Consider the following 26,809-nt stretch of genomic DNA (forward strand, 5'->3'; position numbering starts at 1 on the left):
TAATGGCATTTTTCTTTTAAATCACATACTTCTCTGACATATTGAGACATCACTTTTCTCCTTGAAACATGTTTATTTAATAGTAAGATCATATCCTTTTTCTTAAACATATGTTCTCTTTTAAAATGAAATGTCTTGTGTACATCAGAAGAGGAAAATAAAATTGGAGCAATTGTTGCGGAAAATAGTAGCTCTGAAAAAACTAGTAGGCTTTTAAAAAAATTGAGTAGGATTTTTGAAGAATCAAAGGAGAGGAGGGTTTGAGTTATATCAGGCATGTGTCATGATTCTACCATCTTATTAAACATGTCAGAAAGAACTAATATTGACATTTCAAAACAAAAACAATACAGTTTATGCTAATGGATTTAAAATAAGGAAAATAGCACATTTTAAATTATTGTAAATTAGAAATTAAAATGTTAATTGTTATATTTTACAAATGCATATTTATATCATCATTTTATTTGTTGTTAAGCTATAATGTCTGCATTGGGTGAGAACTTTATCTACAGTATAAAAATTATGTTTTAAATTAAGTCAGTGAAGTATGGCTTTTACTTTTACTTTATCTGAAAGGACAAATACATTATTACTTGTGTCCTTTAATACTCACTAATCATTAATAATGAAATAATATTTAAAAATTACAACTTAGCATTCCTTCTTGGACCCATCTTGAATGTTTCTAAAGACACATGAACCAGGCAACATATATCATGTGCCATTTTTGAGAGTTTTGGTTCAACCCCTGGACAGATCCTTCTCAATTCACCATCTTTTGTTTGTGTTGCAACATTCCGCATCTCTTGACACTTCCGCTGAATACCTGCTACAACGTTTGTCTCTTCACCTCTTCTGTACCCTCGTGTTCACACCTCAGGGAATTATCATGTTACAAGTAAACAAATATGTTCTATGTACCAGTTTGCAAAAGTGGGCAAAACAAGTGTTTTTTACCACTGTTCAACATACACTGTAAATACATCTCATGCATGCTTATTAAGTCCTAATTGAAACATGAAATCGGAGGCTAGATCTCTATTGAATGATATGGCCTCTCGTTAATTCTTTCATGCTTTGCTGGGGAAACAAATCTCCCAATTGCTTTTCATATGTGATGGAAAGAAGGAAGGAAGGAAGGAAGGAAGGAAGGAAGGAAGGAAGGAAGGAAGGAAGGAAGGAAGGAAGGAAGGAAGGAAGGAAGGAAGGGAGGAAGGAAGGAGGAAGGAAGGAAGGAAGGAAGGAAGGAAGGAAGGAAGGAAGGAAGGAAGGAAGGAAGGAAGGAAAGAAGGAAGGAAGGGAAGAAGATATTTGAATTTAAGATCAGCTACAGGGTAATGGAGATATTTTACCAAATAACTGTTATCTTTTGAAGTAAGATGCCATATTGCATTGAGAAAAGATTCTAGGTGTGGAATAACCAATGTGATTCTCTCCCTTTCCAGCCTCTGATTCCAAATAGCTGGTGGGGAACCAGCTCACGGAGCTGTCCATCACAAACTTCCAACTAGGATACAGAGTCTACGTTTTCGGGGAAGACTGAATGATTCATAAGAAGCTGATTCCAGCAGTGAGTGTTGGCAAAAACCCATTGGTAAAATGGAGCCATGAGATAAATACAACCCTAAAATACAAAAAATAAATACAACCCTAAAAATATGTTTCAAGGTTTATTTAGAGATGATATTTATTTCCACAGAGTCATAATCATGAGGTGTTGGGGGATCTGCAGCAAACAATTTAATATTATATTTCATCTCCTCAAGGCAGTGAGGAGGAGGTAGAAAATTGTGTGAATGGAAACTTTATATAGTAACATCAGTGAATGTCACATATTACACCCCTGCCACCTTTCTGGTTCAATTTCTTATTCATTATGCTAATCAAAGAAAAACTACATGTGGATAATTTTTAAAAAAATATATTTTATTGATTTTTTACAGAGAGGAGGAGAGAGAGATGGTGAGCTAGAAATGTCGATGAGAGAGAAACATTGGCCAGCTGCCTCTTGCACACCCCTTACCGGGGATGTGCCCGCAACCAATATACATGCCCTTGACCGGAATTGAACCTGGGACCTTTCAGTCCGCAAACCCATGTTCTACTACTGAGCCAAACCGGTTTCGGCGGATAATATTTTTTAAAACTAAAGCACTGTGCCTGGCTGGTTTGACTCAGTGGTTGAGCATCAACCCAGGAGGTCACAGTTCAATTCCGGGTCAGGGCACATGCCTGGGTGGTGGGCTCCATCTCCAGTGTGGAGCATACAGGCAGCTAATCAATGATTATCTCTCATCATTGAAGTTTTTTTTTCTCTCTCTCTCTCCCTTCCTCTCTGAAATCAATAAAAATATATACTTTTTTTTTTTTTAAAGAGCTTTTCAGGGATCTTAAGAACTGCTTCTGTTCCTGAACACTGTATTTGGAAAGATTCCAGGTTCTGCTCAAGGACCATTCTCTTAGAATATCTGGTCAAAAGACATTGGTGTGAAGGTCTTCCTAGGCAGCTAACTTTTGGCGTCTGTCAGCCAAAGGAAGAAAATAGGGTTTCCGTGTCAGCCCGTGTTCTACTAACTTAAAATCATAATCCCCATTCGGGGGGGGGGGGGGAACTTACGTGGAATAGAATAACTTCACAGAGATGGCTACGTATTCTTGAAAGTATTTTTATATTATTGAAAAAAATCTTATTAATAAATAACATTTTTAAACATGCTGATCACGAGGTTCTTGTGAGAATGCATTTCCCTTGAACACTAGCAATGAGCAGTACATCGCCTACCCACCATGGAAATTTTTTTTCAACACCCAGCACCCTCTTCTCCCTCTGTGGAAGCCACAGTAGGCTTCCAGCCAATTAAAACATGTTTCCAGTATGTGGTGAAATATGGCCAGACCCTCCCAACCATGGCAGAGGGGTCCATAAAGCTGAGTGAAGAAGGAGGAGAGATAATTACTATCAATATGCCTCCCACATGGGAAACTGTTAAACTTATCATTCCCCTCAGTGGCATGTTTGATGTAATGTGCTCATTTTTGTACTTATTGCTGCTTCAGGATGTTGTCTAGGAAAAGGTGTCTAGACAGAATGGAAAAGAGCCCTTTCTGTGAGACTTGTAATGGTTGTAAAATGATGACAAAATAGCACAGCTGGTCATTCTACGGTGGAAATGTCTAGAAGGACTGTTTTCTGTAGTAGGGTATTTTGAACTTTTCTAAAATAGTTCATGACACAAGGAACCTTCCTGTGAAATTGGAGTCTCCCCCAAATCTTTCAGAAAATCCATCCTTGCTGTGTAGGATACTCTGAGAATGATACTGAATAAAAACCATACAAGCACAAAAAAATCAATCCTGATTTTAGAAAAATTGCATGTTTAGTAGCTCCCCAAGACATAAAAATAAGACCACTGAGCTTGATGAGGGTTAATCAGAACCATGAGTCCACTGACTCCACTCTTCAGAGCTACAGTATTGTGCTTTATATATACCTACTCCCTGAACGATTTGGGTAACACGGGACTGTTGTTGTAAATAATAATAACTAACACAAAAGAAATATTAGGATTGTATTCAACATCTCATATAGATTCTGTAATTTAATCACCCTTATAAACTCTGTGAACATGTTAGATCGTGAGAAAGCAATGCATGTATATATAATATATACTGATTTTGTCTACCAATCATCAGAAAAGTGTCACTATTGCCATGTTTACAATTCAGGAAAGTAAGGCTAAGAGATCTTAAATAAGTCAGAAGATACAGAATTCAAACTCAGATCCAACTACCAAAATCAGTGTTCTTTCCAATATACAAACGATAGTATGTTTTCTGATTTCACAGGTTATCTTTGATGGTGGTTCAGTATGTGTGAAATGTTTTAGGCCTAGGAGACAGGCCCCAATATTGAACTTGTCTTTCTGAATGAGCAGATTTCTAGTTTACAGTTTATTTACATTACAGAGCTTATAATCCAAAGTGTTAAATATTACCCAGAATATTATATACCTTCTAATAAGAACTCAGCTTAAGTAAATTAAATATTGGGTGTCCTAGATGGCTTTCATATGTCACATTGGCAAATATGGATTCTTTTAAAGCAGGTTCACAATTCAGTAAACACACAGGCCCACCTCTAGTTCTGTTTCACTCAGCTAGCAAAAAAAATTAAAAGTAACGAGCCCAAAATTATAAACTTAAATTTTGCTGCAAACCAGTCTCTCCAATCTCACTAAGCTGTGCCATTATTTAGGATCCTGTGGGTCAGAAATCTGAACACCTCACCACCACCACTTCCTCTCATCCTTCACAAACCCATAGTTACAATAAGGGACACAAATGCTTGGACCCTGTCACATCTGGCTAACCCCCTTCGATGGCTTCCCATTGCACTTGAATGGAGCTGGTTTCTAACTCTAGCTTCCCTTCTTATTCCTTTCCCACCCTCATAAGTGGTTTCTGGCAACCTGGCCTCCCCTCCCTGTAGTTCCTTAAACACGAGACAGTCTTTCCTGCCCTTGAATTACCCGTTAAGCCCCCTATTCTTGGGCTGCCCTCTCTAAGTGGTTCTAGGTACTAGCATAAGGTCAAGTTTTCTAATAGTCGATTTCTTTATGATTTGATCTAAGGACATCTTTGTCCATAATCCCCTCTTATTGCACCCTGCTCGTCTCTTTTATGATTTGTAATCTGTAATTACCACTCAGCAATTACAAGAACAGATGAATGAATAAATGAAAATATGTATACACACACACAGAGTATGTTTGTTTTCCTGCTTATTTGCCTTTCTTATGGAGGATAAGCCTCACAAGTTAAGGGACCATGTTTGTTTTATCTTTCACCAAAATATCCCTCATGCCAATAGAAGGCTTCAATGGATGTTTGTGGAATAAACACATAAATACAAAGTTTCTCAGACTTAAACTATGAAAATATCCAAAAAGATGGAAATGCTCAAGAAGAGTAAAAAATTGTAGATCAAGCGTTATTCCAAAACAGCATTTTGATGGTTCTGAATAATCTAGCACCATGCCCCTGAGAAGAACCGTGTTGCCAAGAGAGCTGCCTCACCATAGTGTTAATGATTGATGGGAGCCTCTGCTCTCTCCCAGAAAGGCCCAGGGCACTTACTACCAGGAGAAGGTCCACGTGCTGAGTGCCACTCAGGTCAGACCAAGGCAGCAATTATTAAAGTGTCACAGAAAAAATAATTTGATTGTGCAAAATCTCAGTCCTTTATCATCCTACCAGGTAAATTGGTTAGTAATGCACATTTTGTAATCAAAGAAAATACGATAATTTCAAGAGAAATATCAAAAATGCTTTATTCAAAGTAATGTCTATCTCTAGCTACACATTTTCCCCATCTTTCAGGTAATTGGTGGATTCCATCCCAATAGAACTTTTCTTGTTTTGAGGCAAACCATTCAGAGACCAAATTTTCCACTTCTTCATACATTTTGAAGTGCTGCTCAGAACAAGTGGTCCTCTGAAGGAGCAAGGTCTGGTGAATACAATGCATGGGTTCATTCTTCCCATGCAAGATCTTTTAATGTGTCTTTAACTGGTTTTGAAGTGTGTGATGGTGCATCATCATGAAGCAAAATTACTTTGCCGTGTCTTCTGATACATTCTGGTCATTTCACAATCAAAGCATGGTTCAAATTGATTATTTGTTGTCAGTAGTGATCAGTATGAATGGTTTCACCTGGTTTTAGAAGCTCATAATATATCATACCTTCCTGATCCCACCAAATGCAAAGCATTGTCATCTTTCTGAAGTGATTTGGCCTTGAAGTCGATGCTGATGGTTGACCTGGATCAACCCATGATTTTGTGCTTTTGAAATTCCCAAAATAAATCCACTTTTCATGGCCAGTCACAATTCCATGCAAAAAGAACTTCCTTTCATGCCACTGAAGCAACATTTTACTAATGACTTTTTGGTTTTCCATTTGTCTTTCATTCAGTTGATGTAGCACCCTTTTTCCTTTCTTTAAAATCTTTCCCATGGCTTGTAAATGATCAGAAATTGTTTGCTGAGCAATGTTTAATCTTTCTGCAAGTTGTTTTTGAGTTTGACACACATCTTCATCCAATAATGCTTGTAACTGTTAGTCTTCAAACTTTTTCCGTTGACCTGGACGTTTTTTGTCCTTCACATTGAAAACATCACTTTTAAAGCATTTAAAACAGCCTTCACAAGTATCTTGAGATAGAGCAAGTTCACCATAAGCTTCCTGAAGTATATGATAACTTTCAGCAGCACTTTTCTTCAAAATAAAGTAATGAATTAAAATTTCCCGCAAATGCTCTTTTTTTGGCATGAAATTCAACATTTTTAAGTGTAAAAATATCTATGATGTTAACACCTTCAGAAAATCTGACATATGAAGTTTTGAAGCTTGCTGTCAATACAATAAAATATCATACATGTCAAATCGCATATATATCAACATATGTGTAACTCCATATATTAAAAAAAAAATCCACATTAACTGGTATACCTGGTATATAATAAAAGACTGATATGCAAATTGTCCCTTTGGGAGTTTGACCAACTGAGAGTTTGACTGCTCAATAAGATGTGTGCTGACCACCAAGGGCTGGTGCAGAATGAAGGAAGGCTTTGATGGGTTCTGATCACCAGCCAGGGACCCTACCTGTGCACAATTTCTGTGCGCCAGGCCTCTAGTTATCAATGTAAATGGTAAAGTAACTCTATTATTGTTCTTGCACTTTGTCCAAGAGGACCAGTCAACTTGAGGCAAAATACAGTTCCACCTTAAGGTAAAGATGTGATAGTTTGTTTTATTTTTATTGACTGCTAAAAGGTATACACTACCTTCTCTCCTGTAACTAATATATAACTGTACTTTTATTCCCTACTGAAAAGGAGGATCAGCAAATGATGTAAGGAAAGAACGATGGGTCATTTCTATAATGTGTTGATATTATTTCATAAGCTGAGAGGTAGCTAGGATTATTATCTTTCTGGATAAGTTTTGTCTCATGAAATAACAGTATTCATTATCAAGAGGAACTAACTACTGTACCACTTCAAGTAAAAAGCCTTGGTTAGTAGGTCACTAACTCCAGCCACTGTTTCCACACAGATTGTCACATTGCTTACAAAAGCTCACACTTGGGGCATGAGAGGATGGTACTCGAGAGCTGCCTGGAATAAAAACACAGCCAGTCTCTTATGAGCCCTCCTTCTGAGTTGCACACACTTGCTTCAGTGAAAACAAAAGCAAGCTCCTCTGAGGAAGGCTACTACATACACACTTCCCTCGGGGGCTCTTCCGGCCACCCCATCCATGGGCTTCTGAGGCAACACTGGGAAGTTGTTTTACCAGGAGCCTGGAATGCAGGGCGTCTCCAACTCGGGCTTTCTAAGATGCAATTAAATGTCATGTGAGAGCATAATCCAAAGCAGACTCTCTCCCAAGATAAAGGCCTGACAAGTGCCTTCTCTTAGCCCTGGCACCTTGTTCCTATATATGTTTGCTACTTTTGCTGCACAAAGAAACACATTTTGGGGAGGGGGAAAAAAAAGATAAATAGATTTCGCCAGGTTGGCTTTGAACCTATCTTTCACACCACTGTGAAGTGCACTGCCAAGGATGTGCGATACGGAGTTGGAAGCAGCAGATGGAAAAGCATTTTTGAGGGGCTTTTTGATGGTTCTGAATCTGTGCAGCATTTACACACCAAAGCATGCTTGTTCATCTGTTATATACTTAGGGATATTTAAACTGTGAACATTTGTCTTCCTTAAAGACTACAAAAGTATCTGGAGATTGACTGACTTCTGAAACAGACATAGGAAACTGATCAATAATTAGGTTGACATCCCTTTTCCCTGGCCCCCTCACTCCCAGCCAACTCCTGGCCCCCATTCCATATTGCCTTATAGAGAGGCTTGAGCACACTGTGTCACTGTGTCCTGGAAAATGTCACTGCACCCAAAGAAATATACCCTCCGTGTGTGTGTGTGTGTGTGTGTGTGTGTGTGTGTGTGCGTGTGTGTAGAGACTGAGAGAGAGGGAACACTTTTAAGAAGTCCTATGGAAAATGTGGGGTAATTGGACGACACTGAATGTCAAATGTAATTCAGCCAAAGGTAGAGCTTACCACAGCCTGGGACTTCCCTGTATAGACTATCCTCCTGAAGTTTCTAAATATGATAGTGGGGATGAGTACCACCAACACTAAATACACTGAATGAGTCACAGGCCATTTATCTTTCCCAACTGCATGTGTCTCATGCCCTAGAGACCAAAGAAAAACTGAACCCTTAACATGTAACCCTAGTGCTACAGACTGAATGCCTGCATCTCCCCTAAATCCAGATGTTAAAACCCTAATTCCAAAGGTGATTGTATCTGAGAATGAGACTCTTGGCGGGCTGAGAAGAAGTCATATATGAGTCATGGTGGCATTTGTGTCCTTATTGGAGGAGGCCAATGAGTTTGCTGCCCACCCACTCTTCCAGGCCGAAAGCAATCAGGAGACCCTCTGCACCAGGAAGAGGGCCTTTCCCAGAGAGTAAACCTGCCAGTGCCTTGACCTTGGGCTTCTCAGTACCTAGACCTGTGAGAAATAAATGCCTGCTGTTGAAGCCCCCAAGCCTGTGATTCATTATAGCAGCCAGAGCTGACTAACATACGTGGGGTACAGTGGCAGGCACTTCACAGAGCTAACACCCTCCTGAGACTACCAGTGGTGGGCAAACTCATTAGTCAGCAGAGTCAAATATCAACAGTACAACAATTGAAATTTCTTTTGAGAGCCAAATTTTTTAAAGCCAAACTTCTTCTAATGCCACTTCTTCAAAATAGACTCACCCAGGCCATGGTATTTTATGGAAGAGCCACACTCAAGGGGCAAAAGAGCATCATGTGGTTCATGAGCCACGGTTTGCAGACCACTGGCCTAGTCCATAGTATTCTAATTAAACGGTGTGAATTCTCCAACACAGCCTAGACCAGTCATCTGTGTTTCGTGCACACCCACTTGTTCATTCCTCACTTTGGGTGCCCCAAACGGGCTATGTCAGAGGAAGATATCATGAGAAGAATAGGGAAGCAGGTACTTGTGGCCCACAAAGTCACTGTTTTAATAGGATATCTGGTAGGAAAATTAAATCATTGACTCTAGATTGTTCTGTTCATTCTTAAACCCAAAGATAATTTGAGAGTTTCCCAAAGCTAGCCTCAGCTCCCCCTCAGACCCTACACTGTGCTTACTGTTGAATCCATGCTATTAATATGTGGCATTCCAAAGGAAAGATGGAAGGATGGCAGAACTCTGAAGATGAGCAGACCCAATTTCCATGGAAGCTGGCATAGCAAACCACAACATTTTTCCAGGAAAAAAATAAGTATCAATTTCTGAACTTTAAGGCAAAGTTTATTTTGTCAGTTATTGCTTGGGTTCACTAGAATTAATACTCATGGAAAATCAGTAAGTTAAAAAAATCAATTGTTTAAAACCCAAGAACCCCCAAAAGTTTACTCACTCAGTCTCAGAGAGCTGGGAACACTGACCATCTACCTCACTGCCTAAACTCCACAACTCCCTGAATTAATTAGCATATGTCTAGTGTTCAGCTGAACCCACTGTGTTGGAGGGGCAACCGATAGCTACCAGTCTGAATCCTCCTTACAGGGGCCGGGATTCATACACGAACCCCTTTTTCCTGGCACATACTAGGGGCTCAATAAATGTTCACTTCCTTCCTTTTGCCTTTTCTTTTGTAGCTAAACAAAAACAAAACCCGTGGCATTTTTAAAGCATGAAACTCTGATAAATTTGAGAGAACATTCTGTGGACCCAAGGATAAGGGGGGAAAAAATTATATAGTCTAAAAATAATGTTTGTGAAACTGATTTGCATTTCAAATGTTGGCAGTACACCTATGAAGAGTGTCTCTGGCTCAGAATCCTGGCAAGAGGTGATGAGGACTTGAACTAAGGTGGTGGCAGGAGATTGGAGATAAACAGTTACGAGAGGCGAGATAGCAGAATTGTCAGGACTGGAGTGCAGAGGGAAGGCAACCTGGGTCCCATCTCAGCCCCAGCCCTTACTAATTCGAGCTCTTGATGCACATTCCAATCTATGAAATGAAGAGGAAATAATCCCGACTTCACTGATGGAGGCAAGCATTAAATGAGACAGTGCATGCAAAGCACTGAGCCTAGATCCTCTCGCGTTGATGCAATAAATATTGGTCACTATTAATAGATGTGCCATTTATTTCACTGTGCCCACTAACAACTAAAGATCCATGTCGTGCTAATAAGTCTTCACTGGGTCCTTGGTCACATTAAAAATCTTCACTGAAAATAAATAAATAAATAAATAAATAAATAAATAAATAAATGTAGAGATGGGACTTGATTCTGTAGGGAAAGAATAGGAATCAAAATATTATTGTCACAGCAGAATGTTAACTTGGAACCTGGACATCTGGCGTTTGGTTTTTGAGTCCTACTTCAATCAACAACGCAGAATTCTAGTGTTCCAGGGACTGGCCCCAAAGTTCAAGTTTCAACTGGGAACCATTCAATTCCTGCCAACATTCAGTTGAAACACGATGTTGAAGAAATAAAGTCTAAAATGAAGTGTGACCATCTATTCCCCAAAGTGTTCTTAAAAGTAGCCTCTGCGTCACCACAATAGCAGTGGTCTAGGCTCAGGTTAGTTAGCTTTCTTCTTCTTTTTAAAAATCCTTATTGTTGAGAGGATTACAGATTCCTCTTCCCTGCTCACTCCCTCTTACCCCCTTCCACCTGGTTCCCACTGTGCCCCTGAACTTCACCATCCTATTGTCTGTGTCCACGGGCAATGCCTATATGCATATAAGTTCTTTGTCTAGGTTAGTTAGCTTTCCACTAAAATATGTGGGATAAATTTATTTTTTAATGCAGAGTCAATAAAAAATAGATCTCTATATAAAAAAACATCTTGTATTGCCAGGAAACTAGAACTCTTACCTAGCAAGTTATTTAATTTATCCATATATAAGATTCCATGTAAATATACTTTAATATACTGATAAATTTTTGTTCACAGGTATTTTAGAAAAAAGTTATTACTTGCTATTATCTGATTTCTAACTTGGTTAGACAATGTGGCATAATATTGGAATTTATTGGCATTTTTAATTTTTGCTAGTACTCTGTGAATATATGAAAAGAAGGTACATTTCCCATTGGATGAAAATACCAAGTTCTTGGCCATTTATTGGCTGGTCACTTTAGTAGAGTAAAGCAAGGAAACAAGTAGTGTTTTCCCCAACAACTGCTCCTCCATCTCTCACTAAATGTATCAGTTCCCAGAACTCCTAAAGGCTTCTTTTCTCTTGATTGATCTGTGCAGACCTGGCTCACCTCACCTATCTCATCTTTCAGCCTGGTTTTGCTTCTGTTAGTCCTTGAGTCTGTTTTGTCCTTGAATTTTCTCTGCTGATCCAGAGTCAGCATTTCATTTCAAACATTATTTTTTCTACCCTTTGCCTTCAGGCAGCCTCATCTACCTAACTCATGCTCTCTCTTTTGCTCTGGGCCTTGAAGCCCTGGATGGCAAACGTGGATGGTTGCCTCCTCGATAGTGATTTCCCCATAATTTCTAACAGAACTCTGATTTTGTTTATAATGAAAATATTCCCAGCCCAAAAGCAGTGGATCATGACTGGCCTAGGCTAGTCGTGGCAATCCTATGTCGTACTTTTCCAGACTACCTTGCAGCTAAGGGTGCTCATGAGACTGGGACAAAAATATGACTTGGGTTTTTATGGGATGTTAGAAAGTGTTTGGAAAATACTGCCAGAGAGCGTGGCTGGAGGGAAATTGTGAGATTTCCTAGAAAGATACACGGCCTTCCGGACCTAGCCCTGATTGTAAGGAGAATGTGACGGTTTGCAACTATTAAAAAAATGTTGGGAAAGCTGCAGGAACACTGGAACTAGTCAATATTCTAACTCTAGTGACTTCCTGGGACAAAACCTTCTATATGAGAAATGTAAATCCCTATTTAAAAAAATAATTGTGGTTGGGCTATTACATCCCCTTTTTAGTAGCTTTTTAATAATGTTTCAATTTGTGGCATATACTTAATTGCCTTAACTTGCTTAATACTACTAATAATTCAGGAAATTTTTCTTATATAAATAATGAAAATTACTAAAGTTAGAACTCAGCATGTGGATGGTATTTAATTATGCAATTATTTAGTGCAGTTAAAATGTATTAAGCATTTTCTGTATACCATACAATCTTCTGGTGTTTTACAGATGTTTCGTATTGGCTCCCAAAACCACTGTATGAGACAGCTACTATTATTGCATTCCCATTCTCACAGGTGAGAAAACTGAGACCCAAGGTCACACATCTTTAAGTGGCAAAGCCAAGATTTGAACTTAAAGTCTGGCTCCAAAGCTTGTACTCTTAATAACTATGCTATGCTATCTCTTTTTTGGCAAATTATTTCAACTTTTCAGTTTGGCAAAGATTTTTCACACACACATATGCCTGGCAAAGATACATACTTGCCCATCTCCACATATTCAACACATACACACATTTTTTTTTTACCATACATGACAATCAGTTTAGCAAATGGTCATGCTTTTCTCAGGAAGTCCCTGTTTTGGTAGTTGTGGCAAATTGTTGAATCTTTTTTCTTTGAAAAGATGAATTTCAGCATTTCCCCTCAAAGGCTAGCTAAAAGCAGAAGTACCGCAATGCTAACTACCAGATTATTGCAAAACATAGTCAGTCATTTGATATAAAATAAGATTTGACCCGGGCCTTGACCCTTTCTTGGACTGAAATCAAAACCTCAACTTTTCTGAAGCTCTGAGAATGAACCCTGGGTGGCTTCCACTCTTGGTTTCTCTACACCTCTTCACTCTTCGGGTTTGTCCAGGATGAAAAAATGGAACGACCAAAATAGCAGAGGAAGATGCCTGCTGGGCCCAGGAGAGTCCAAAATAGTGGAAACCAAGCAAGGAAACCTGCTTTTCTTTTTTAAATTATCTCCAGTGTCCTTTCTACATTTCTTCTGTTGACACAGAAAATGCAGATGTTTCTGTGCCTAATAATATGTAGTGTTATTACAACAGAATACAATGCTGGAGAATCTCACTGACAAACAGAGTGGAGTAATTAAAACACAGCGCTTTCAAACATTACAAGCTCTGTGACCTTGGGCAGGCACTCCCCCCTCCCAGCCATCTGTGAGAAGACCCATAACGCTGCCTGCAACGAGGGGCGACATGAGTTTTCCAAGAACTGATGATGCTTGTAAAGCAACATCATCATTATTACAGGAGCCGCTAATACATGCTTTGTGTTGAGCTCTATTCTACATGTTTTATGTGTATCCATTTGCCTCATCCTTACAGCAGTGCTATGAGACAGCTACTGTTGTCATCCTTTTAAGAGAGCTCAGTGAGGCAGTGGTTAAGTAACTTGCCCAAGTTCAGGGCTTATAAGTGATAGGACTCAAACAACACAGGCTGACTCTTATGCTTTTAACCATAACACTGCACCATGCTTCCAGAAACAACTCTTCTTGCCCTGGCTGGTGTGATAAGTAGTTAGATAGACCATCACCCTATACACTGAAGGGTCTCAGTTTCAATTTCTTGTCAAGGACACATACCTGGGTTGCCCTTTTGATGCCAGGTCTGGGTTGGACATGTGCAGGAGGCAACCAACCAGTGTGTCTCTTTCACATCAATGCCTCTCTCTCTCTCTCTCTCTCTCTCTCTCTCTCTCTCTCTCTCTCTCTCTCTCTCTCTTCCTCCTCCCCTCCCTCCTCCTCCTCCTCCTCCTCCTCCTCCTCCTCCTCCTCCTCCTCCTCCTCCTCCTCCTCCTTTTCCTTCATTCCGTATATCACTCTCTATCTGCCTTCTACTCTTTCTGAAGACCAATGAGAAAAATATCCTCAGGTGAGGATTAACAACAAAATTAAAAAAGAAACAACACTTCTCATTACTAAGCTCTTGAAAATAATACATAAACAACTTCAAATCAAATAAAATATCAAATCAAGGTAAGTATATTCAACATAAACTCTACACTGACAAGTGTTTGTATATTCTATTTAAATAAAATTAAAACACATACTCCCAAAAGAGTTTGGCAAGTCATCTCTAGCCATGCACGCAGATGTGTATATTTCCAGAGATTTCTAAAAAAAAAAACTAAAAAAAAACACAAGATAATTAATCAATTTTATGGTTTTTATTAACATTTTTATTTTGAGACAATTGAAGATTCCCATGCAGTTGTAAGAAGTAACACAGACAGATCCCATGTACCATTCACTCTGTTTCACCCACAGGTATCAGGTTGCACAATGTGTGGTGTATTTATTTATATTTAAGGTACAGAACCTTAGGGATCACTCATGCTGCCCTTTCATAGCTACACTCACTCCCCTCCAGCACCTCCCCTCCCTTTCTTTAACTTCAAACACTGGCCATTTGTTCTTTACTTTTATATGGTGTCCTACGCAAATATCCATACTTCCTGGAAGTTTGCACAAATACAAAGTAGGTAACTAATTGCATGGGATTCTGGACTCTCCTGTGTTTGCTGTGGCCTTTGAGTTGCCTACAGGAATTCCTTGAGCCTAGGGAGAGGCGCGGGCACCAGTGTGAATGGGGGGGGGAAAGTGGAAGGGTTGGGACAAAGAGGGGCTCTTTCTTGCTCCTTCACATCCATTTCCTTCCAACACTTTCCCTGCCTCCCAGAACAGTTCTGTGACTCAGAAATGCTGAGCACTCTCTCAGAAGAGTTCATTTTCCAAAGATCTTACGTTAATTAACGTTCATTGTAGTAGCATGGTATACCGGCCTGCTTACATTGTCTTTCACAAAACCGAGAAGTATAAAGAACCATCAGGAAATGTCAAAAAAGCAGTTCATCTGCCCACAGCGAAAGGCACCTGGGTTACTACGGAGTCCTGCGCGGAAGGATGTCTCCATACACCCACCAGTGACACAGCCACACGCAATGCACAGAACACAGCAGGAGTTAGCAATGTCGATGCCTGAAAGTCGGAGCCTCCACAGCCAGCAAATTGCTTTCCTGCCATTTCTGACACTTCTATAATATGTTGTGGACTTGCACAATAATGCATTCTCCTTATAATAGGACATAATATGTTTAAACAGAAATATGATGAGTTTCTTTTCCTTTCTCCTCGCCACAGCGGCTGCTCTGGAGAAGAATACCCATATATGCAAGCGTTTAGTGTCTCTGCATTGGAATGCATGTGTGTCCATCCTGACCTGTCTGCTCCCCATATCCTAAAAAACGACTCTGCAAATATTTACTAGGAAAGAGTGATCATTTAATTGTTTCCTAAACCGAGTGCACTCCTGGTTTTATAAATAAGCCAGTAAAACTGAATGACCTTCATAGGGTCCTGCCTCAAAGTTGCCTTTTACACATTGTAAAATGTCACTTCTCAAAGACTTGAGTGGGTTAAGAGTCTATTAGCGTGGCATAAGTTACATTACATACAGGGCAGGGTGTTAGAATTTGCAGAAAGAACTTGATCAGAAAATACAATCACTCTAAATTTGTTTATAATCAATAATAAACTACCTTTACATCTTTCTAGTCTTCATTCGGGCTTGGACTTTCTTGTTTCTTAATCTCTTTTTTCCCAGGTATAGGTTTATGCTTTGAATGAGGTTGGTGAACAGTAAAAAACAAAACAAAAACAAAAAACAAAAAACAAAACTAAACAAAAAAGTGAATAATAGCATTTTTTTTTCTTTTCTACTCCTCTCCTCTATGCTATCCTTCTAAACATCTTCCTCCTTTGGTGTTTGGGCAGACAGCTGCAATATCTAATGTGCAAAAAGCATTTGTAAAATGACCTAATCAACCAATTCCCAAAGTTCCCTCTTAGGGACAAATATTACAGTGGCTAAAGGATATAATAATAAAAACTGAGAATCGTTCACAAATACCTGGTTTCTCTAGACTGACCCCCGCCTGAAGATCTTTGGGGACCCCAAACAGACTTACTTATCAGGCAAGCACAAGTGCCCCCAATAATGGCGTGCAATTTCATCTTTCCAAATAATCTTCGGATGCCAATATCCTGTAGTCCTCCCTATGCATGGCTCCTCCCACCTCTGCAATAGCAGCTGGAACATCTGTATAGCATTAAAGGGTGTATAGTAAATGCTTCCTCTGCTCTTCAAAGGCAGTTTGTTTTTTGTTTTTTAGGCCCAGATAATATGAAGGCAGCCATTTGAAATGTATACAGCCAATGTTTAAATCTGGAAGTTGGCACATGGAAAATCTGCTGATTTGTTAGCTCCCTCTTTTCCCCTTGATATTTTGATAATGATTTTTCTGGGCTCCCAGAAAAGAAAAAAAAGGAAAGTCACTTTTCTTTTATCTAAGCTTTAGTTGCTAGTTAAGCAGATGATCAGTAACTCAAGTCTCAGTAACGTAATAGGCCTTTGATTAAAGTTCTTTTGAGCCTTTCCCAGTAAGTGCTCTGCGCAATGAAGCAGAGAGGAGAGCTCCCTGGGTTGACATACGGGCCTCAGCAAACAGAGGTGGAGTCAGGTCTCGTTAGCCATTATCAAAAATAACTTTAATGCTTCCTTGGAATTGCATCACCATTTAGAACAAAAGAAACGTTAACACTTACAGAGTTTACAATCCTGGAAAACTGCGTAGATGCTTATCCTTACTACACCCCCAAATTAATATGCTTCCAAAGGTGCCAATGGCCACACTACAAATGGGTATAGTGGGAAATTCCAGCCTGTTTGCTTTGGAATTGAGTAAACATGTTACACAAACTGCCCAAGGCACTCCAATGGCCTGTCTTTGCCCCTCCCCGGGGGGCCCCCTCCTGGTCCCTGGAATCCCTGAGTCATTCCCAAGACTCTGTGTTCTTTTTTTTTTTTTTTTTTCTTTTAAATAATTGGTCTTAGAGCAGAAGGGAGAGGGAGAGAGAGATAGAAACATCAACGATGAGAATCATTGACCAGCTGCCTCCCACACACCCCACATCAACAGGGAATCAAACCGTGACCTCCAGGTTCATAGATGGATGCTCAACTACTGAACCACACCAGCCCAGCCAGGTCTCTGTTCTGTAGCAACACATCATTGCCCCTCACTCCTGTTCAGAGGCAACTCAGTTGAAGTTCTGTTCAAGTTAACTTAATGAACGTATAAACTGTAAAGGGAGGGGAGCTTCTGGGAGTGTGTGCCTGTGTGTATATGCTTGTGTGTGTGTCTGTGTATGTGTATGCGTGCGTGCGTGTGTATGTGTGTGTGTGTGTGTCTATTAAAACACAACTACTCATTCAAAAGTGTCTCATTGCAAGGTGAATGAATATGCCAGCAAATTCCCATATTTCTGTTTACTTGTTTAACTATTAAGTCACATAATAACTTGCCTGTATGTTATGAATGACATGATTACCATAATTCTCAGTTTTCAAAGCCCCCTCTGTCTGAGAGGTGGTGTGTTTTTTTTTTTTATTCCCTTTGTGAAAATAAAACAGTTACTTCACTGCATGCTCTATCGGGATGACTGACAATTGATGAAAACATACAAAGCTCCCACAAATAATGTTAATTCCCATCCAAAATAAAAATGTGCTAACTCCGCATGCCTCTAGCAGAAACATTGTCACCATGCTCCTGTTCACAGACTTCATCGGCAGCGGCGCTGGGGCACAGGGAAGCAGCGCTGTGACCTGCCCGGACTCCGCACCAGATTGCGGTTTACAGCCAAGGCACCGGGAGCCACTGAAGTGCGTAGCTCTCGCCCCAATTACTAATTAATCAGCCCCAAAGAGGGCCCCATAAAAGGCACACTGCGCATCCGTGCGTCCCACACATTTAAAGGGCCCCCTCCACGTCTTAAGGAGGAAGGATGGCCTGAGGAGAAATGTCATTACCTGGTACCTGGCTCATAGCACTCCACTGGGCCCTGCCTGTCTTTTCGCCGCTCCCCCTTAAACTCTCTGAACACACGTTTTCCCACGACGGCAGTATCCCAGCATCACTGAAATGTCAGGAGGCTGGTTTCTGTATAAAAACAGGGGACTGGCTTGCTTTTTGGAGCTTCTGTAACTGCACAGTCTTTTTCTCTTTTCTTGCAAAGCTAGTGCCTCTAGCAAAGGAAGGACTATCAGAGGTCATTGTTATGTTAAGACTTTGGTGGGAATAAGAGGTCCAGCGATCAGGGTGATTCAGTTCAGCTCTGCTTCTACCCACCTTTATCACATGAAAAGTACATGGGATCCCCTTCACATGTGGAGAGAAGAACAGAAACCGTCCAAACGTCCCAGCTTTTGGGGGGGGGGGGGGGGGGGAATTCCCAGCCATGTAACGTAAAAGAAAGCATGCACGCTGCTGCCTTGTTTGCTTGAAGCGTCTTTGAAAGGATGGGTTTGCTTCTTGGGTTCTTCCCTTCCTGGACACCCGGGCCGCAGAGAGCAGTGCCTGGGAAGTAAAGGCGACCCTAAGCCTCCAGATCAGCAAGGGGAAGGCGCAAAAGGAGAACCAGGCCGCTGAGTTCAGATCCTGATGGACCACCCGGCCACACAAGGCCAACGTGATTCAAGGTGTATTGCGTTAACCATGGATGGTGGTAGCTGGGCCACCAGAACACACAGCATCAGACCTAAAGGTGGCGTCCATGTGTGCACAGACTAAGTTGTCTGAGACGTCGATGACCCAGCCTGACCCCTTTGCTTACTGAAAACTGCCATGAAATAGATCAGGTTTTGCAGAAAAGATACAATGACTGGGGTTGGGCATTCTTAACCAAAGGTCACAGCCCGTAAATCATAAGGGGGGGGGGGGGGGGGGGGGGGGGAGGCTATAAAGTAAAAATGTAACCGCTGCTGTAAGCCACTCAAAGAATTCAAAGACGTTTACTTAATTTTCAGGTCCTAAGTGCACATTGTACACACATTAGACAGACCCGGGAGCACAGGTTCATGACCTGCCCTTTAAATTGCATCTTCCTTTGCCATCAAGGGGCCATGTGACCTGGCATAAGCCACTCGCCCCGCTCCTTCTTTATCGCCTAAACCAGTGGTCAGCAAACCCGTTAGTCAACAGAGCCAAATGTCAACAGTACGATTGACATTTCTTTTGAGGGCCAAATTTTTAAAACTTAAACTTCTTCTAACTCCACTTCTTCAAAATAGACTCGCCCAGGTCGTGGTATTTTGTAGAAGAGCCACACCAAGGGGCCAAAGAGCCACGGTTTGCCGACCATGGGCCTAAACATAGTCCCCTAGATGATCCGGAGGTGCCTGACCTTCCCAGAACATTTCAAATCTACTAGGAGAGGTAGATAAATGCCTCATCTACATATCAATTTAACAGTTACCGTATTTTTCGGACCATAAGACGCTCCGGACCATAAGACGCACCAGTTTTTAGAGAAGGGAAATGAAGAAAAAAAGATTCTGAAACAAGTAGTGTCCTAAAATATTTTATGTGCATTAAAACCCAACATCACAGTCATAAACACATGTAATCAACCCTGTAAAGTAAACAGCAGCATTTAGAACCATTTTAGAGCCGGGCAAGCACACAGAGACCACACAGAGCCGGGCAAGTAAAACAACTTTTTTTTTTTTTTTTAAAGTATATGTGTAGGCTATATTTGGACCATAAGACGCAGGGACTTTTTCCCCCCACTTCTGGGGGGAAAAAAGTGCGTCTTATGGTCCGAAAAATACGGTAATTACTAGTTGTTGAGTTTCTTTCCTTAGCACCCACATCGCCAGGATTTCTGAGCTGATGATGGTTTCCCAGTGCTGACTTTCTCCGGAGTGAACAGGTACCCATGGTAAAGAGGGCGGTGGTGTTTCGACAATAATTACTCTACATTAAACAGGTGCCATGTGCAGAGCACTGTGTCCCAGGCCCATTCGTGTTTTACTCTCATGGCTCCAGAGAGCTTCTGGGGGGGAGAGGAGGAGGAGAAGGAACAAAAATATATTATTTTACTATTTTAGAAGAGGAATCCTGCATTTATAGAGAAATTAATACTAATTCATCTTGGACAACGGTAAGGAAAAACAAGGATGAGACTATTTCTATTTCTTATTTTATCAAATGCCTGTCTTGTTCCATAACATCGGTGGGGGTAGGCTGGGGAGGAGGAGTGTTTAAACTCTCCCAAACCCTCAACAGCATAACAGGGCACGGGAATGCACATCTGTAAGTAAATGCATCATTAGATTCTCATCAATTTGTAAGCTTCGCTTGATGTATAGCTAAAATAATCCCACAAGGAAAAAAAAAAAAAAAAGCCAGCATTGCAGGGGGATTGCTTCCAAGCACATGCCAAATAAATGAAGGAAGGGAGTGGATGGGTTGGACCAAATCACTTGTAAAGAATTTTGCAGATACTAGAAATACCTTTGCCCCAGTCCAGAGTGAGGAACTGTTCTAAGCACACAGCTACCGACATCTTTACGAACAGGGGCGAGCTCTGGACACATTAACTGCGCCCAGGAAGGCAACTAACGATGCACTTGAGCGCTAACAGGTTGTCATTAGCCCGGCATCTGCTCTCATCACAGTTAATTATTCAGTTGCTTTGTTTTCCAAGTAGGTGTCTGGTAAAATTTAGCAGAATCTTAATTAAAACACATTTTCAAACTCCTTGGATGCTCATCTCGGCTAAAGAAATCAAGACAATTTCCACCATAAACATCAAGCTTCAGTTGAGCTATCAAACGGAAGAAGGAACTCAGCCAGTATGAGCTGCTAGGGATTAACTATTGGGATGCCCAGAGGATGCAGATAATGAAAACCTACCTTGAGAAACAACCTGTTTTTCCCAGACCACCCACTGGTCACAGCACACGGTCAAATAACAGTAATACCTAAGACACTTAATTGACCTTCGCTGTGCAACATAAAAACCGAACTGTAATTTATCAGCTTGGGACATTCAAAAGATAATGTGAGTTTCTGCGTTTATCATTGAATTAATAGTTCAATATTTGAAACACATTTTTAAGGCAGTAGAAATACTTCCCCAAATGACCACTACTTACCCTCAGCTATTCATATGGGGACATCAATAAGGATCCTAATTAAAACTGCTGTAAATAACATAAACATGACAAACTATGAAAATGTAAACAATGGGTCACGAATGATGACCACCTCTGACTTGAATAGTTGGAAAGCACACTGTGGACGTGAATGGAATCAAAGGTAAAGAAAACCAAGTAATCAGGAGGAGAAAAGTTCAGAATGATTATGGCAGGAATGAAAGTGACATAGAAGCACTGAATAGATCATCCAACCTCAAGGGGAAGACAAGGGAGGGGTTGTGGGAGGGGTGGGGGGAGAGATCAACCAAAGAGCTTGTATGCATGCATATAAGTATAACCCATGGTCAGAGTCAGTAGTGGGGGTGGGGGTATGTGCTAATGGTGGGGGGAGGGAGGTTGGAAACAAGCGGGGAGAGGTCAATGGGAGAAAATGATTCATATATAATACTTTAAGCAATAATTTTTTTTAAAAAAAAATAAGAATAACACCACTCTTTCCTTAGAATGTGAGGGCCATGACTTTACTCTGAACCACCAAGATTCAAAACCCTGGCTATGCATTCAACAAAAAGATTCTTTGTATGAAAAAATTATGAACTTTGAATGCATTCTGCCCTCAAAGTGAGGGTGGCATTACCATATCCCTCAAATCTGAAGCTAGATCTCTCAGGTAAAAAGAAATAACCAAATGCTGACTACTCAGTGTCACCCACTCTGGATGCTAGAATATGAATTCCCTTAATTAGATGGGGTCTTCTTGAAGAGGTATCTATATTACAAAGACATGGAATCATGGCAATAACAATAAAGTTATTAAGAATAAGTAAATCAATCAGTGATGAGAGGTAATGGGTGTAGGGGTTTTCTTTTGGTTTCTCTAGTTCCTCCCCACTTCCTGCTGTAGATATTTTCCTTCTTTCTCTTATTCTTCCCTCTCTTTCTTCCATTCTCCTTCCTCCCATCTGCTCCCCTTCCTTCTATCCTTTCTTCCACAAACATTGCAGGAGTCCTTAATATGTGCTAGGTAACTTGCTGGAGACAAGGACTATAGTATGAAAAAATAGTATTTTTATTAAGCTTGTAATTTACTAGTGAAAGCTATAATTATTTCCATTTTGTATTGGTGCACTCAGGATATGAGGGTTTAAAAATCTTTCATCAATTATTTCAACTGTGAATTTATCTGGGAAATATCTAAGTTTTACCATCCCCCCCACCCCACCCCCACCAAAAACAAACAAAAAAAGTCTTTTCTTTAAAAAAAAATTAAAAAAGGTTTTTATATCAATTCCAGCTCAGACAGAAGCTCTTGAGATCAGAATTTAAAGGTATACACAAAAAGAGGTCCCTGCAACAGTCATCTCCTGACCCTCCCACAGCCCCCATGTCTATTAAAGGACTCCATGACCAGAGCAATAGAGAGCATCCAGGGTAATGAATGAATGGACTGCTGGGCTCAATATCTCAAATTTGATTTTTCAGTTGCTGTCAGCATACAGTGTGCCTGTCGACAAAGATACTTGGACCTGTTATATTTTATGAGTCAGTCAACTTGAAACTCAAGAATGGAGTATAAAGCTGTCACTTTATATGAGAGGGAGGGAGGGAGGGAGGGAGGTAGGTTGGGAGGGAGGGAGGGAGGGAGGGAGGGAGGGAGGGAGGGAGAGAGAGAGAGAGAGAGAGAGAGAGAGAGAGAGAGAGAGAGAGAGAGGTGCAGCCCAAAGCACCTGAACAATCCCACCACAACAGATGGCTGTGCCATGTTGCATTTAGTCTCCCTACGGAGCAAACCAGTGCAGAGGCTACCAAAGCTCATGCTTGCCTGAGAAAATGCTCTTTCTGTGTTGATGGCTACAATCCATGTGACTTCCATGGAAAAAAAGTCACAGAGATTTGCCCTTCCTTCAGGTAGAGTCCAACAGCGAGGCCAGAAGACTAAATCCACAGGGTGTCAAGTGCATCTTAAAGAACTGATTACTGGGATAGCAGGGTAACAAATCCATACCACTCAATACAAGATTTGCTTCCCGGAATAAAAATAAAAATAGGCACATTACTCCTCAAAGACACATTTGATTTAGTTGTTAAGAGTAGAGTGTTGGAATTTGTGAAGAACTGTTGCTATTTAATAGAGGTGAAAGTTTTAATGTGAATATTGCCTGTGTGAGCGTGCGTGTCTGCAAAGTTGGCGTGACACATTCCGCTCAAATTAGACTTCTAAATAGCTAGTAGCAGCTGTGGTGCTTAGAAATCGGTTTGATTTAAGTGATGATGTCATGAGCTTATATAAGAAAACTAGGTGTAGTCATTGGGTAGGAGAGCTTATAACGTACCTAAAGAGAGAGTGTGCAAGTGTCTTCATTTAGAGGCTACAGAGATGGTTATATTTTTGCACACCCTCAAAATTCATATCATTATGTACCACTTAAAAATATGTGTGTCCATAAAGATAGCAAAGATAGAATAGACAACAATTATTTTGTGGCAGTCATAGGTGAGGCACAAATATTATTTTGTGGCAGCCATAAAAATTAGCACATACAAAGGTGTGAGTCTTAATTCATGTGTATTCCTGTACCCTAATTAAGATCCCTCATAGTCAGATGACTTGGATCCTTTACTCACCGTAAGACAACAAGAACTTGGAAAACAACCAAGTTCACAGAATTACATTTTTTTATTTTCACAGGCACGTGAAGAGCAAAAGCTATTAAATGAAAACTACTTGAGGATCAATTACATTTAGTTTACTAATTATCTCTTTCATGTTTGCCTAAAAGTTAGGAGAATGAAATACTTTATTTTCCAGACAATCTGGTTGTAGTGTCTTGGAAAAGGGATATTATTTGGGTGGAGGAAAGGGAGTGCAGTGTGTTTACCTGGATATTGTCTTGTTAAAGATCAGAGTTAATTATAAAAGCATTACTGGTCTGTAAAAAGATTTCACTCATGTTCTTTATTAAAGAAAAGCTTAAAAAATGAATTATTTTTGTTTTGAAACTCAGAATACAGCTCCTTTAAATGTCTTTCCATCCAAAGCCTTAAAGGAAAGATAAAAGAATAAGGGTTCTTCCATGGAAAGCATGTTCACTCTGCACCCCTTTACTTCTGAATCTGAGGGAGTAAGTCTGCTGCTAGCATACCTTTGGTGAGTTGTTTTTTCTGTTTTGTTTTGTTTTGTTTTGTTTCACAATCATCAGCACCTCTCATTTCAGCTATTAAGTATTTAAGGATAACAAAAGGAAGATAAACAATCCAATTAAAAATGGGCAACACCCAATAAGCAAGACCTACATAGATACTTTTTCAAAAGAGGACATGAAAACATGCTCAAAGTCTCTAATCATCCAAGAGATGCGAATCAAAACGGCAATAAGGTACCATCTCACACCTGTCAGAATGGCTATCATCAACAAATCAACAAATGACAAGTGCTGGCGAGAATGTGGAGATAAAGGAACCTTCATGCACTACTGGTGGGAATGCAGACTGGTGCAGCCACTGTGGAGAACAGTATGGAGTTTCCTCAAAATACTAAAGATGGAACTCCCATTTGACCCTGCAATCCCACTTCTAGGAATTTACCTCAAGAACCTAGAAACACCAATCAGAAAGGATATATGCACCCTATGTTCAAAGCAGTGTAATTTATCATAGCTAAGATTTGGAAATAGCCGAAGTGCCCATCAGCAAATGAGTGGATTAGAAAACTGTGCCACATCTACACAAAGAACTCCTTCCATTCACAACAATATGGATGGAACTGGAGAGCATTTTGCTAAGCAAAATAAGCCAGTTGGAGAAAGATAAATATCACATGATCTCACTCATTTGTGGAATATAATGAACAACATAAACTGATGAACAAAAATAGATCCAGAGACAGAGAAGCATTGAGCAGACTGTGAAACCTCAGAGGGAATGCAGGGGATGGTAGGAGAAAGGGGGAGAGATCAACCAAAGGACTTATATATAATACATGCGTATAAGACTAACCAATGGACACAGACACTAGAGGGATGGGGGAAATGGGGGGATAAAAATACATATGTAATACCTTAATCAATAAAGACTAAAAATAAATAAATAAGAATAAGTAATTGGATATTTTCTCTCCTACTAATTGTGTGATATAAATGAAGTCCAAATTCTGATAATAGCTTGTCATCTTAGAGAAAGAAGAAAAGAATGTTTTAAGAGAACACTTAGAAGTGTTTCCAAAGAAAAAGTTATGATGATACGATAAATAAACAACAACAAAAATGCTCATGATGTCCTACCCTCGCTGGAACATCTCCGGGACAGAGATATTCTGCAAAGTGATTTCACGGGCAAATGGTTTAATGCATGGCCAGCCAATTTAGCCTTTATTTTAAATATATGCTTTATACATATAGATATTTTGAGATTATGCCTTCTGGAATGATTACTGAACCCACATTGAAAAGTTATTATGCAGAAGCATGGGTGTACAAATAGTTCATAGCTTAGGGGAACTATAAATAGAACTAACTGAATCTTATTACAGAGCTCACGTCCTGGTTACTTAGAAGAACTATTTTGGTGGCATCGATCAGCTATAACATTTTTAATAAGCATGTCACTAAAAAAGTAAGAAAAACAATCATATGAGAGTGTTTGGAAAGGAATATGATGGGGGAAAAATACTCTAAATTAGAAAATGAATTATGGTCTAATTCCAACAAAAAAGTATGTTTAACTTTTCCATTATACCATAACTAGAGGCCCCATGCATGAAATTCATGGGGGGGTGGGGAAGATCCCTCAGCCCAGATTGTGGGAGAGTGCAGGCCAGGCTGAGGGACCCCTCCGGTGCACAATTGGGGCCAGAAAGGGACACAGGAGGGCTCCAGAGTGTATCTGGCATGTCTTGCTCAGTCCTGATCCGCCAGACCCCAGCAGCAAGCTAACCTACTGGTCAGAGCATCTTCCCCCTAGTGGTCATTGCACATCATAGCAACTGGGTGACCAGTCAAATATCTGCCCTTGGTGGTCAGTGTACATCACAGCGAGTGCTTGAGGGGCCTTGGCATATCATTAGCATATTACACTTTAATTGGTTGAAAGGATGACTGGACACTTAGCATATTAGTCTTTTTTATTATATAGGATTCTTTAATTATGAGGTATTGTATAATAAGCACTTCTAATTTTAAGGTCATAGATTTTAGAGACCAATGGTAATTGGGAAATGTAGAAATACCTCACTGATCCCAAGAATTGTACTGATAGTTATTTTGAGTCAAGTATTGTTACCCATGAATCATTCTAATACATGTCAATGTCAACTGCATATGGCTGAAGTATGACACTAGTGCCCATCAGCAGGGTAACAGAAAATATGATTTTAAAAGTTTTTTAGGTATAGTTATAAATAGAGTAAAACAGCATGTTAGAGTTGATAAAATTCCAACATCCTCGTCTGAAGAAAGAGAGCCTGTGAGTAGTGATCTGCTCCCTTTGTTAAGCCTCTTTCAGGAAATCCTGAGGTGACTGACAGGGACTTCATTCAACATGCCCACTAGATTTTGCACATTTAATGTCTAATTCATCATATCTCACTATTTTAGGAGAAATAGCCAATGTCTTGATGCCTTTGGCGGACTACTAAACTGCATTGACATGGTTTACATTGAATATTAAATAGATCATCATATGTATACACGAGTGACATGTATGTTGTGTGTA

This window comes from Pipistrellus kuhlii, unplaced genomic scaffold, assembly GCF_014108245.1.
Source record: "Pipistrellus kuhlii isolate mPipKuh1 unplaced genomic scaffold, mPipKuh1.p scaffold_m20_p_7, whole genome shotgun sequence".
NCBI classification, from domain to species: Eukaryota; Metazoa; Chordata; class Mammalia; order Chiroptera; family Vespertilionidae; genus Pipistrellus; species Pipistrellus kuhlii.